Source organism: Gekko japonicus, unplaced genomic scaffold (assembly GCF_001447785.1).
Source record: "Gekko japonicus isolate JY-2015 unplaced genomic scaffold, Gekko_japonicus_V1.1 scaffold120, whole genome shotgun sequence".
In the NCBI taxonomy this organism is placed as follows: domain Eukaryota; kingdom Metazoa; phylum Chordata; class Lepidosauria; order Squamata; family Gekkonidae; genus Gekko; species Gekko japonicus.
Genome location: NW_015175973.1, coordinates 1505962 through 1519854, shown reverse-complemented (window position 1 = coordinate 1519854; position 13893 = coordinate 1505962).

The window sequence follows — 13893 nt, the reverse complement described above, 5'->3', positions numbered from 1 at the left end:
AAGAGTTAAAGGCTTCTCTTGCCCCCCACCCTGGTGCACAATTGCAATATGTTAAAAATGAAGACAAAGGCTGATTTCGCACTCGAGCTGCCTCGCGGTTGCGCCGGTGTTTGCCCCAACACTATTGGTCAATTTCACACCCGAAGCTGCGGGGCTGCATTTTGACTCATGGCTTCGCCCGATTTCTCCCGCAGTTTCGTGATACTTTTTTTTTTTTTGAGGATCACGAAACTGCAGAGGAAATTGGGTGAAGTCAAATGCAGCCCTGCAGCTTCGAGTGTGAAATTGACAAATAGTGTTGGGACAAACGGCGGCGCAACCGCGAGGCAGCTCTAGTGCGAAATCCCCCAAAGTCACCATGTAGCTCACAGTTGGACATTTCACACACTGCAGCCGGTGGGGTTCCTTTTGAACTGCTGATAACACATTGTAGGACAATTATGTTTCCCTGATATATCTTTAACCAGCACAACAAACTCCTTTCATCTTCTAAATTAATTCAAGGCCAGGTTTTACAGATGAATGGATACCCTGAGTGAAGAAGGCTTCAGAAATGTGTAGAGTAGGCGAGGTGGTTCAGGCAGTGATCCATGGTGTGAGATCAGGGATCTCCTTGTGTGTCCCTATTGTCCTCTGAGACATAGTGTGGGGTATGGCTCAGACACCCTCATTTGTGCTTCTTCTGTTCCTGGATTGAATCCTGGCATTGAAAACCGGTGCTGTGATTGAACCCTGATGAGTCCTGTCTCCAATTAAGAGCTGGATGTTCTCGCCGAGAAGAGCCAGTCCAGAGACTGAGTCACTGGGAAAATTTGGTGACGGAAGCATTCGGGATCTGGTTCTTATTTCTTTTCCCAAGTTTACACTCAGCTCTTAAGAATCCACAAATCACAGGGAGGCTGAGAGCACTGCTGGGAGCAGCTCGTAATCTGAATTTACCTCGATCGAGCTCTTGATGAGTCGAACCCCTTGGCCCGATCACCTTACTGTTGTTGTTCTGTGTTCACTGTGCTAAACAGCTTTGCTCCTGCGCAGTAGATGCTTGTGCTCCAGGGTAATAGGCAGTTTGTGCCTCGGTAAAGAAGCTATATTCAGAACTGAGATGTTGGCACTTGGAGCTCTTTTTTCTCCCTTCTCGACTGCCAGAGGAAAAAGACATATATCCTCCAGGATTATAATCAGGTCATTAAAATGACCTGCTTGTTGGACACAAACTCCATTGCAGTTTGTCTTTGCTTTGTGCAAGCACAGTCAGGAGATAGAAGAGTCTATGCTTCCACAAGCTACTTAATCCCCTCCCCCAAGAACCTTGGAAGCTGCCAGTCACAAAATGATGGGTCAGTGGGTGAAACCAGTAACAAAATGGCAGATTGTATGAACAATGAGGGCTGGTGTGGTGTAGTGTTAGTTAGTTAGGTTACCTTTATTGGCATTATAGAAGGGAGAACATGAAGACAAATACATAAAAGGATTGAACATAGAATAACACAAATCAAAATGCCCCAAAACTGCAGTTTATTACTTCGTATAAGAACAGCGGCATATAAAAACTTTGCCACAGAATCAGTTATGTTGTCATCATTGTTCTTAAGCAGAAAAAAAACAATCTATATATATCAGGAAAATCCATTATGCTGGATAAAACTGAAGATAAAATACTTTGTCTAATGTTATTATAATAAGGACACTCTCACAACACATGAGGCACTGTTTCGATAGTTCCACTTAAACAAGGGCGATGTCTATTAGTAAGGGGTACACCCTTCAATTTTCCAGTTAAAATCGCTGAAGGTAAAACATTAAGCATAGCAAAAGAAAAAAGCCTAGCAAGAAAAAACGGAATTTTGGAGTCTGTAGTTGTTAGAGGTCACTAGGCAGAAATCTTACAGTGGGAAATATCTGTGGTGTAGTGGTTAAGTGTGTTAGACTAGGACCGGGGACAACCAGGTCTGAGTCCACCACTTAGCCACGGAAGCCTGCCTGGTGACTTTGGGCCTGTCATAATCTCTTAGCCTAATCTACCCTCACAAGGTTGCTGTGAGGTTTAAATGGCATAGGGTTGCCAGGTCTGGGTTGCAAAATACCTAGAGACTTTGGGGATGGATCCAGGAGAGGGCGGGGTTTGGGGAGGGGAGGGGCCTCAGCAGAGTACACTGCTGTAGAGTCCACCCTTCAAATCAGCCATTTTCTCCAGGGGAAGTGATCTCCCCTGGCGTGAATTGATGAATGGTTCTGAGAGATTTTGCCATCGTGTTTGCTAAACAAATTAACTGTATTGTAGGGTTGCCAGGTCTATCTTCGCCGGGAGCGGGGGGCTCCCAGCCGGCGTCTTGTGCGCGCGCGCGCCGCACGCACGTCACCCAGAAGTGACGAGAGGACGCCAGGCACACTGGGGTGTCCGGTCCCCCACAGCTATTAATCCAATACACGTTTAGGCAAAGTAGTATTTTATTAAAGCTATGATAGAGCAGGAACAAGTTCACTGTCCAGAATGCCTGGGCCAGGGTGGGCAAGGAATAATGTAAGACATTCAAACAGGGTAATAACCAATAATCTCCATTCCCGCCGAGCGGGCAGACTCCAGGTTACGCGCTCAAAAGCCTGAGAAGCAACGTTCCTAAAACCCTAAACAATTACAGCTTCACACGGTACAGTTCATTATACATTTGGCAAAGCAGCTCCCCCACACACCTGTTAACCTTGCAGATAAGCGTTGCCTAGCGTTTACAGACAGGAATGCATGGGACAAGATCATACACAGGGAAGACAGGGCATGCGCAGATGCCAGGGGAGGGGGGGGAAACCAACTGCCTCCCAGCCGTCTATGGCAGCTAGCTGACATGGGGGCGGGGCCACAGCCATACAAGGGGAAACCATCAAGTTTTCCCTTGTATGGCCGCGGCCCCGCCCCCAGCATGCCTGGCGTGCCCACGTCACTTCCGGGTGACGCGCACGTCGGGGTGGAGTTCCCCCCAGGGCCGGCAGCGGCAGGGAACGGGCCTCTGGGGCGGGGGTTTCCCCACCCCTCGGGGGGACTTGGGATCCCTACTGTATTGAAATTTCAATGCTGTGCACTCTGACAAAGTTGTGAACGAAAGGAGACTTGACATGCATAGTCCGTTGTGTTGATGGCATCATTATGAATGATTCCTGAGGAATTAATGAGCTCCAGTAAACTGAATTTTGGATAAAAATATCTAAGTCTGCGGATATTCCCCCCCCCCCAGCATACTATATAATGGTTGTTCTGCTCATCTTAACCTCCAGGTGGTGGCTGGAGATCTCCTGGGATTACAACTGATCTCCAGGCGACAGAGATCAGTTCCCCTGGAGAAAATGGCCCCTTTGGAAGGTGGACTCTATGGCATGATATCCCATTGAAGACCTTCCCCTCCCCAAACCCCGCTCCCCTCAGTCTCCACCCCAAAGTCTCCAGGAAATTCCCATCCCAGAGATGGCAACCCTACAGTGTGTATCGCCGGTGATCTGGCGATCCAGCAAACATGGCGGTGATCCAGCGATGAACGATGAGCGGCTCAGGTGGAGATTGGTCCAAGGGAGCATGGCTGCGGACGGCGTAGGCGTGGTCGGAGCCAATAAGGACAGAGGCCAGCGCTGCAGCCGTCGCGTAGCCACGTCCATTGGGAACCACTCCAGAAGAGGTCACTGCGAAGGGAAGATCTTCGCTGAGACACCGTCGCCGAGGTAGAAAGTGCCCGCCGCTGAATAAAGAGCAGTAACAAGAACTACATAAAGAGAAGAACCCCGCTGCTTGGGTGCCTGGTAGGTATTCACCTCCCCCCTTTGAATTGTGGTCCTAGCTAGGTTATAAAATGTCTCTGTAAACCGCTCCGAGCCCTCTGGAAGGAGCGGTATATAAATCAAATATGTAATGTAATGTAATGTAATGTAATGTATTGGAGTAGATGGGCCATTGGCCTGATCCAACATGGCTTTTCTTATGTTCTTATGTGTGTCTGTGTATACATGAAGGAGGAGTAAGAAAGGCAGGTGGGAAAGGGTGACATCATTCCCCCCATCCAGAGCAAAGGTTCATGCCCTCTTGCGACCCCGCCACTTCCATGGGAGAGAGAAAGAGGAGAGAAGCTGCTGTGGTAACTTTGAAGGGAAGAAAGCAACTTCAGGTGTACCAGAGAAGGGGTGGAGAGCTGCTTTGGACTGCTTGGAAACTGACCATCTCTCCTGAGAGACCTTCTGCCCACCCCTGCTTTAAATGACCAGTGTAAGATACATTGCCGGGGGAGGGGGTTGTATCAGGGCAGTCTGTAGCATCTATCATGCAAGAATTGATTCCAAAATCCATCCCCTAACCGGAGTCACACACTTTTGTTCAAGGAAGCTACTCGAGCAACCATCCAATCAATACAGAAGAAAACAGATACACTCTTTTAAGATATTGATGTAGTCACTGTGAACCAAGACAGGAATACTACATTACAAGGACAACAAGCCTCAGAAGGTACCTATTTTAGTTATATAACAGTTTGAATACCAAAGGATTGGGGGGGGGAATGTGGGTTGGAGAAACTGCAGTTCTCTTGAGGCTATGGAAGAATAAAGGTAAAGGTAAAGGTCTCCCTTTTCCTGCGGTGGCTCAAGTGGTTAAGACGCTGAACTGCAGGCTGTGGAAGGTCAGTAGTTCAGCAGTTCAAGACCCGGGTGCCGCAAGACAGGGTGAGCTCCTGTCTCTAGTTCCAGCTCCTGCCAACCTAGCAGTTCGAAAGCAAGAAATTGCAAGTAGATAAATAGGTACCACTTCGGTGGGAAGGGAACAGCGTTCCGTGCGCCTTGGTGTTTAGTCAGGCCGGCCACATGACCACGGAAACGTCTTCGGACAGCGCTGGCTCTTCGGCTTTGAAACGGCGATGAGCACCGCAACCCTAGAGTCGGATTCGACTGGCTTTCGAGCAAGGGAACCTTCTACCTTTACCTTAAAGGTCTCCCTTGCTCGAAAGCCAGTCGAATCCGACTCTAGGGTTGCGGTGCTCATCGCCGTTTCAAAGCCGAAGAGCCAGTGCTGTCCGAAGACCTCTCCGTGGTCACGTGGCCGGCATGACTAAGCACCAAGGCGCACGGAACGCTGTTACCTTCCCACCGAAGTGGTACCTACCACATTTCTCAGCAGAATCAAGCTCCAAAATGAACAGCTGTAAAATAGCTGTGGAGAAAATCAGTTGGGTCCGGGGAACTTGGACCTGACTTGTCAGAAAGAAAGGTTAACATGTTGTTTGGCCCTTGATGGAAACTCTCTCACAGGATCCAGCCTGCTGTCTTCAAAATCAGCCCTGTAAATGGTTTGAGAGCCTCGCATAGAAGGAGAGTAGGTTTTTATACTCCACTTTCCTGTACTGTGGGTGTGGTCAGATGGTGTGCTGGGAGCGGTTTAAATTGCTCCAGTCCCGATGCATTTTTTTTTAACCTGGAGAATCGCATTCACACTCACCTCCTTGTTCTGGATCGCTGCGCAGCTGCATTGCTCCCTGCCGTCCACACGCGGGAGCGTGCGTTGGTGTTTTTTTTCCCCCTCTCAGTTTGGGCATGTGCACAGGTGGCCATCTGTAGAATTAAAATTTCCGTGCATGCGCAGAACAGCAATTTCCACTTCAACCCAACTGTTGTAACACTTCCCTTTAAACTTTAAAGGAACACTTCCATTTAAACATTTACCCCAAAACTGGCCTCCCTGACATCCCGAACTCATCTAACCAACAAAACTAGGCACTGTTTAAACATTGTTTTTAATAACGCGGGAGTGGAGCTCCCCATGTGTGCATACCACCGATGCTAAAATAAAATGGCGGGCAAAGAGTGGGAACGGAAGTGGCTCGACACTGCATGAGCGATCAGACGTCAGAAGAGTGCGGCTAGAACTAGAGAATCAGGAGTCATAGGGGAAAGGGGTTGGGGGTCCCACTCCCGACTTTCGATGGTGCACCACTGGTGCCAGCGCCGAAGGTTAGGAGTTTGGGAGTGCTCCTGGATTCCTCCTTGACAATGGAGGCACAGGTAGCGGCCACTGCAAAATTGGCCTTCTATCATCTTCGGCTGGTTCGGCAGTTGGTTCCCTTCCTCGACCATTGTGACCTGGCTACAGTGATCCATGCACTGGTCACCTCGAGATTGGACTACTGTAACGCTCTTTACATGGGGCTGCCCTTGTCCCAAATCCGGAAGCTGCAGCTGGTGCAGAATGTCGCGGCCAGGCTGTTGATTGATCTCCTGCGCTGGGAACACATCCAGCCTGTGCTTAGGCAACTGCACTGGCTGCCAATAGCATACTGGATTTGCTTCAAGGTGCTGGTACTTACCTTTAAAGCCCTATATGGCCAGGGTCCGGCTTACCTGAGGGACCGCCTTTCCCCATTTATACCCCAGAGAGCACTACGGTCCGGGGCACAATAGAGTTTGACTATTCGAGGCCCCAAGGATGTGAGGCTCACCGTCACCAGGGCCAGGGCGTTTTCGGTGTCGGTTCCTTACTGGTGGAACGAGATCCCAAAGGAGATCAGGGCCCTGCGGGACCTTGTACAGTTCCACAGGGCCTGCAAGATGGAGCTCTTCCGCCAGACTTTCAAATAGGAGCCGCCGCCGCCACCGTTACCACCAACTATTCCATTGAACATCTGGAATATGGGACTGGCCCACTATGGGACTGACCCACTATGGACTATGCCATTTAATATCTGGATCATAGGACTGGCCGTAAGATCAGAATACTGCTGGAATGGAAATTCACGCCATCTATGTTAATACTGTGAGCACCTTAAATACTATTATTGTAATGTTGAGAATATTTTATGCTATTTTAATTTTATGGCTTTATGCTAATTCGGCACAGTCTTCTGTAAGCCGCCCAGAGCCTGTTTACAGGGTGGACGGGGTATAAATATAAGTATAAATAAATAAAACAGCACTTGGGGACCTGGTAACAAAAGACTCAGTTTTAAAGGGGGTTTGATCCGGAAAGCGACGGCTGGGGAGGTGCACAGATGCTGGGTGTGTGAACGTGGATATAAAATCCGTTACTGAAGCGTACCAAAAGCGGACTAAACAGCCCATCTGAACGCACTCTGTAAGGAGCCTCAAAGCGGTTTACAATCACATTCCCTTCCTCTCCCCACAACAGGCACCTTGTGAGGTAGGTGGGGCTGAGAGAGTTCTCAGAGAATTGTGACGGGTCCAAAGTCACCCAGCTGGCTGTATGTAGAGGAGTGAAGAAGCAAACTCTGTATCTTTAGATTAGAGTCCGCCACTCTTAGCTACTACACCATGCTGCCTCCACCATGCTGTGTCAACTGAAGCAAAATGGGCTCCATGCTTAAGTCAGAGTCCGCTGTGAGTTCCATATAAGCTGATAGGCACTCTCTCAAGCAGGGATGTCAAACTCATTTGTTCTGAGGGCTGCATCTGACATAAATGAGACCTTGTTGGGCTGGGCCATGTGTGTCATAAAATGTAATGCCAGGTAGCGGAGATATAAGCTTTATAAAGGACACTAACACAAAGGGTTTTTTATTTAAAATAAAGACATGCTTAAAACATTAGCACTCTTGCAATATTTTCTTTATTTAACAGTGTCTGATAACTGACACCTCTTGCTCTGTATTATTGCATCAAAATGTCTGTGTTGTTGCAATCTTGAGTATGCTGTTCAGGTGTGTATCTGTAAGCTGCAAACCTACGATGATGCAGCAGTAGCAGAACTGGAAGAAGTAAATGACAGCCAGTTCCACTGCGGGCCTGATAGAAGCCCTCCGGGGACCTCATTCGGCCCCCGGGCCGCACATTTGACACCCCTGCTCTAAAGCAAGAGTGGGAAATAAAAAATAAAATAACAAAGCTTCTTAGAGCACCATAAAGATAAATAAATTAACTGTGGCTCAAGCTTATGGTCACCTCCGTGGCCCGTATCCTAAAATAAAACAAGACTTGGCACCTTGGGTTTGCAAGCGAGAGCCCTCGCTGAGGTACTTGGCCGTATTCTTCCCAAATACTTTCTGCCTAATGCTTTAATTGCTTGTGTCAGGAATAAGATTTCTAAACGACACGACATTCGAGAAATAAATCTTCCGCGAGACATTCACATTAGGATTTCGTGTTTCTCACCCCAGGTTGCGTTTTGTTATTTAATCTGCCTCAAGTCAGGAGGAAGCAAGGGCTGATAATGCAAGGAGGGTGATGAGCAAGGGCTCCTAATGGAGTTATAAATTGAGCGTAATTGGTTTACGTGATTGTTATTAAATCCCATTTCAGCTGGTTAATGGAATTTTGTTTGGCAAGGGAACAGAGGCGATGTTATCAGATAATTTTCTTTTGAAATTGGTTTAAATTTCAGTCCTTTGGATCTGGGGGTTCTAAATAAGTGTGAAGTATTTTGTACTTGCTGTTCAAATACTAAAGGGAAGGGAAGTATCAGCGCTGGGAAATTACAGCGCTATCAGTAAAATAGCTTCCATTTTTCCAGGAGTTTTTTTCCTTCCTTCCTTCCTCCCTCCCTCCCTTCCTTCCTTTCTTTTTGATCTTTTTACACTGTGTCACAACACGTGAAGAGGATTCCAAAGGGGGGGGGCAGCCAGGACTTTCCAACCAACAAAATGTTGCTTTGGAGACACAATTGCTTAAATGGTTTCAAATGTCGCATAATGAACAAATAAATTGCCTTTCATGAAAACCAGATTTGGCAGGAATGTAGCAGCATCTCGTTAAATAAGCAAACTGGGGTGTAGAGGTACTTGGAGTCAATTTGTTGCTTTTCCAAGCATAATTGTTCCTAAATGGTTCCTCCGCAATCCTGGCGGAGATGAAGCTTCAATTCAGTATTCATGCGTATTTTGGGTTGGGGAAGGCAGTGGGCGGCTGGTAGTTGTTACTTACGCCAAGTTTCACTTGTGCATTATGGATGTATTCATGCAATTGGAATACCTTGTTTCTAAACATTGTGGTTATATAGAATGTAATTAACATCAGTTATCACTTATTAAGTCTGTGCATAATTATGCCTCTTGGCTGCAAAACTGGGGCATGGTTCACTTGAACACTGCAAAAGGATAAGTGGCATGTGTAGATGGGAGATTGCAGATATAATCCCACAGAAAGAATTTTAAGACCTCCCAATGTCGGTTCAGATTCAATGTTCCTTAAAGGAGTCGTTTCACACATTCCCTTCACAAATTCAGCAGCCAAGAATCAAACACAGTTAAGTATCTGGGTGGGGTCACAAACTGGCATAGTTTCTTCCTACAAGAAGAAGAGTAGAATTTTACACTCTACTTTCCTCTTCCTTCAGGAGTCTCAAAGTGGCTTACAATCACCTTCCCTTCCTCTACCGACAACAGGCACCTTTGTGAGGCGATAGGTGAGGCGGAGAGGGTTCTGGGAGAACTGGGACTGGGCCAGCATGATGCAGCAAGCTTCATGTGGAGGAGTGGGGAATCAAGCCCAGGTCTCCGTATTAGAGTCCACTGCTCTTAACTGCTACACCATGCTGGCTCTCAACTGTAGTTTGTAGATTTCCATAGTGTTTTCTCCAGAGCACCTGAGCTGTAATTCCCAGAACTTTTCAGTGGAAGGAACAGGGCTATTTTTGGGCAGGAACGCACAGGAACGGAGTTTCGGCTGGCTCCCGAGTTGGCCACGCCCAGCAGGAACCCATTAGCATAATAGGCCATACCCAACAGCAGGAACTCATTAGGATTGGCTACATTAGGGGTGTGTGGCCTAACATGCAAAGGGTTCCTGCTACAAAAAAAAGCCCTGGGTTTTGACCACAAACAAGGTCAACAGAATAAGAAGCAAAAGGTGGGTGTGGCTGGATGACCAGCCTTCTGGTAGCATGGGGTGTGTGGCTTAATATGCTAATGTGCTGTCAGGGTGTGGTCTAATATGCTAATGAGTTTCTGCTGTTGGGTGTGGCCTATTATGCTAATAGGTTCCTGCTGGGCTTTTTCTACAAAAAAAGTCCTGGGAAGGAATGATCACGATGAACAACCCAGTCCTATACTTTCTCCTTGGAAGTACCATATAGATGCAACTGTATGTCGTTCTGTATAGGCAGAAATCTGTATGCATGCTTCCTCTTACATAGGAGGGATCTGCCTTGGGCAAATTCCGGAAAGGCCTGGCTGGGTTTACATCTTTTAGATAAATAACATTTGCATAGGATAGCAGTCTAAGTCTTAACACAACTTGAAAGTTTTGGGCTTCCTCATTCAGGACTGCTTCAGACGACGTGAAGAAGCAGTGACGAAGGCCGTGCAATTAATGCTTCCAAAATTAACGGGTCACAACATCAGATCTAAAGTGTAGGGGGGTAGTCTTCTTCTCAAGGTCTCCGGTAGAAAATCTTAGTGTAAGGAGCCAGAATATGTTTCTGGTTTGCTGGAGAGCATGTATTATCTACTGAACCATCAAATGTCCACCATGTCTCTCTCCTGAGGCACCAGCTATGACCAAACGAGTCACATTTTGCTCCCATCACTGGTCAATTAGGCTCCACTTTTCCCCCAACAGACTCCACCCACTGCTTCCCCAGACATCCATCTGTAGTTAGCTCCACCCACTTAGTCTCATGTCTTGGGAGAGAACTAGCTCCCTCTCCTCACAACCACCAGTCACTTTTGATGTTCCCACATCACGATTCTGTATATCATCTTACTTCAGGTACAATCTGCAGGCACAGGAAATCATTGGCCACCTACGCTTTATCTTTGTAAGCATGTCTGGACAGTGTCCAAAACAGACCTCAGATAAGTCTGAACGTTCTCTATTCTGCAGTTACCTCCGCACACATTAGAAGGACTTCATTTTCTCCATTTTGACACTTATGAAGCATGATAGCCCGACGGAGTGGAGAACAACTCTTTTAATTGGAATTTAATATTGGTTTTCTTTTCATTTGTTCAGAGTCATTATTGGTAAGTGCTGCCTCCCATAAGTAACATTTTAATTAGATCACATGGCGGAGTTTCACCATCCTACTGTGCTCGCGTGTTTTTAATAATTCATTGGAATTCATAATGTGATCTGAATGATCTCCCTATAAATTTCCAGAAGAGGCAGAGTAAAAGAAAAAATCCCGGGCTTAAATTGCCTGGTTGTGTATACCGTCTTTAATTGATAACATATGTTCGTCGTTATTTGTAATTGAACTGCAGTAAACATCCACAAATAATTATGGGTATGCTAAAGATGTCCCCCTTTCTGGTAATATCTCTGGGTTTATTAAGTTAAACTTTTGATATATTTTCCTGGGGTGGAAGCTAAACACCCTTGAATGATAAAGTATCTCTGTAAACACGTAAACATTTTTTTAAAATAGCAAAAAAATGAGCCTAACTATATTCATATATTTTCTGAGCAAATCCCGATTTACTGCCAGATCATACGTGTTGCATCCTGGAAGTCTAGAATTCTGCTTCTGGGCTCTCCAGATTTTAGAAGAAAAGAGGTAGGAAATGTTTAGGCCTAGAGTTCTCAGATCCCACCCCCCACCCACCCCCGGCCACAACAAAGGTTGTCAGCCTGCCAAGCAGAGTAACACCCTTCTAAGCATACTGAACCACTGAAGTCAACATGCTTAGAAGGGTGTTACTCTGTTTGGGATAACATCATCTAGATCACAGCGAAATGGCACCTTCCTGGGATTAAGTTAGGGTTGTCAGCAGTGTTCCCTCTAAACTGAGTTAGTGTGAGCTAGCTCACAGTTTTTTAGCCTCCAACTCACACATTTTTGTCTTCGCTCAGGAAGGCTGGCTCCAGAGCAAACTAGTATATGCTGTAGCCAAATGGCTCACTCACAACTTTAATGCCAGTAGCTCACAAAGTAGAATTTTTGCTCACAGGACTCCACAGCTTAGAGGGAGTGTTGGTTGTCAGGTCCCCCAGCCACTGGCTCCAGATTGAGAAATTCCTGGAAATTTGGGGATGGAGCCTGGGGAGGACAGGGACCTCTGTGGGGTACAAGGCCACAGAATCCACCTTCAAAAGCATCTATTTTTATCCAGGGGAACTGATCTCTTTAGTCTGGAGATGAGCTGTAATTCTGGGACTGGCATCTCTGTTTAGGCCTGAATGTTGAAAAAACAGAGCAAACAGGAAAGAAACCTTTGTAAGGGTCTAGGAGCAGAGCCCAAAGTACATCCGAAACTGGAGAGGAGTTTTCAGCAGGCCTGGGAACAGAACCCAGTATAAACAGTGATTCTTCATATAAGGTGAACAAGTGAAGTAGAAAACTGGCTCGGGGGGGGGGGGGGGTGGTCCAGGCTTGCAAGGTGACTGGCCCAAAAGAGATGCCGAGCTAGAAGGACCAGTGATCCAGTTCTTTGCGCGGCAGCATCCTATGTTCCTCTGTCCTCAGTCCCAGTGTCAAGTCTGCTCTCTACCTAAAAACAGCAAAACCCCGTACCAATGCACATTAAGGTAAAGGTTCCCTTGCTCGAAAGCCAGTCGACTCCGACTCTAGGGTTGCGGTGCTCATCTCCGTTTCAAAGCCGAAGAGCCAGCGCTGTCCAAAGACATTTCCGTGGTCATGTGGCCGGCATGACTAAACACCGAGGCACGCGGAACGCTGTTACCTTCCCACCAAAGTGGTACCTATTTATCTACTTGCAATTTCTTGCTTTCGAACTGCTAGGTTGGCGGGAGCTGGAACTAGAGGCGGGAGCTCACTCCGTCATGCGGCAACCCGGGTCTCAAACTGCTGAACTACCTTCCACAGCCTGCACTTCAGCATCTTAACCACTTGAGCCACCAATGCACATTACTGCTCCATAAATTATCTACAGGCAATACAATGGATTCCTCTGCTGCCAGCCCACAGACCCTAGGAAGGCAATGAATGTGCTTGATTCCCCTTGGAGGACGAGTGATGAAGACCTCAAAGGCACACTGCCTAGCCACTGACGGGACTGTCTAGAGGCCAAACGACTGGGATGCACCTTGCATTTGTTTTCATCCCCAACTAGTAAGAAACCATCATAGGTTCACTTGAGTATTGTTATTTGTGTTGCTCTTTGTATAGGAGCTGCAGTGGCTCAAGTGGTTAAGATGCTGAACTGCAGGCTGTAGAAGGCCGGTAGTTCAGCAGTTCGAGACCCGAGTGTGCCGCATGACGGAGTGAGCTCCCGTCTCTAGTTCCAGCTCCTGCCAACCTAGCAGTTCGAAAGCAAGAAATTGCAAGTAGATAAATAGGTACCACTTCGGTGGGAAGGGAACAGCGTTCCGTGCGCCTTGGTGTGTAGTCATGCTGGCCACATGACCACGGAAATGTCTTCGGACAGCGCTGGCTCTTCGGCTTGGAGATGAGCATCGCAACCCTAGAGTCGGATTCGACTGCCTTTCGAGCAAGGGAACCTTTACCTTTACCTTGTATAGTACCATTGATTATGATTAGCAGAGACAAATGAGCAGGAAAAGAGATGGACTATCCTTAGGGACGGGGCTGAGACTCAGGGTGGGGGCTGTGGTTGGGGGGAGTCATGACTCAATGGTAGATCATCTGCTTCTCACACAGAAGGTCACAGATTCAGACCCTGACATCTCTACTCAGGTGAATCAAGGAGTCGGCAATGTGAAAGGCCTCTGCCCGAGATCCCAGAGATCCACTGCCAGCCTGAGTAGACAATACTGACCTGGATGAACCAATAGGTTGATTCAGTTTAAGGCGGCTTCAATGTACATATGTGCATATGTGCATGTCTCGCAGTGCAATCCTAAACAGAACACCCCCCCCTCCTAAGCCCGATAGGGTTTCTGAGTCCTCCCTGGCCACTGGCAGGGTGTTGGGGGGTAGAGTTGCCAGCTCCAGATTGGGAAACTCCTAGAGCAGCGGTGTCAAACATAGCGACTGCTATGAGGGAAGGAAGCAGAGGGCTG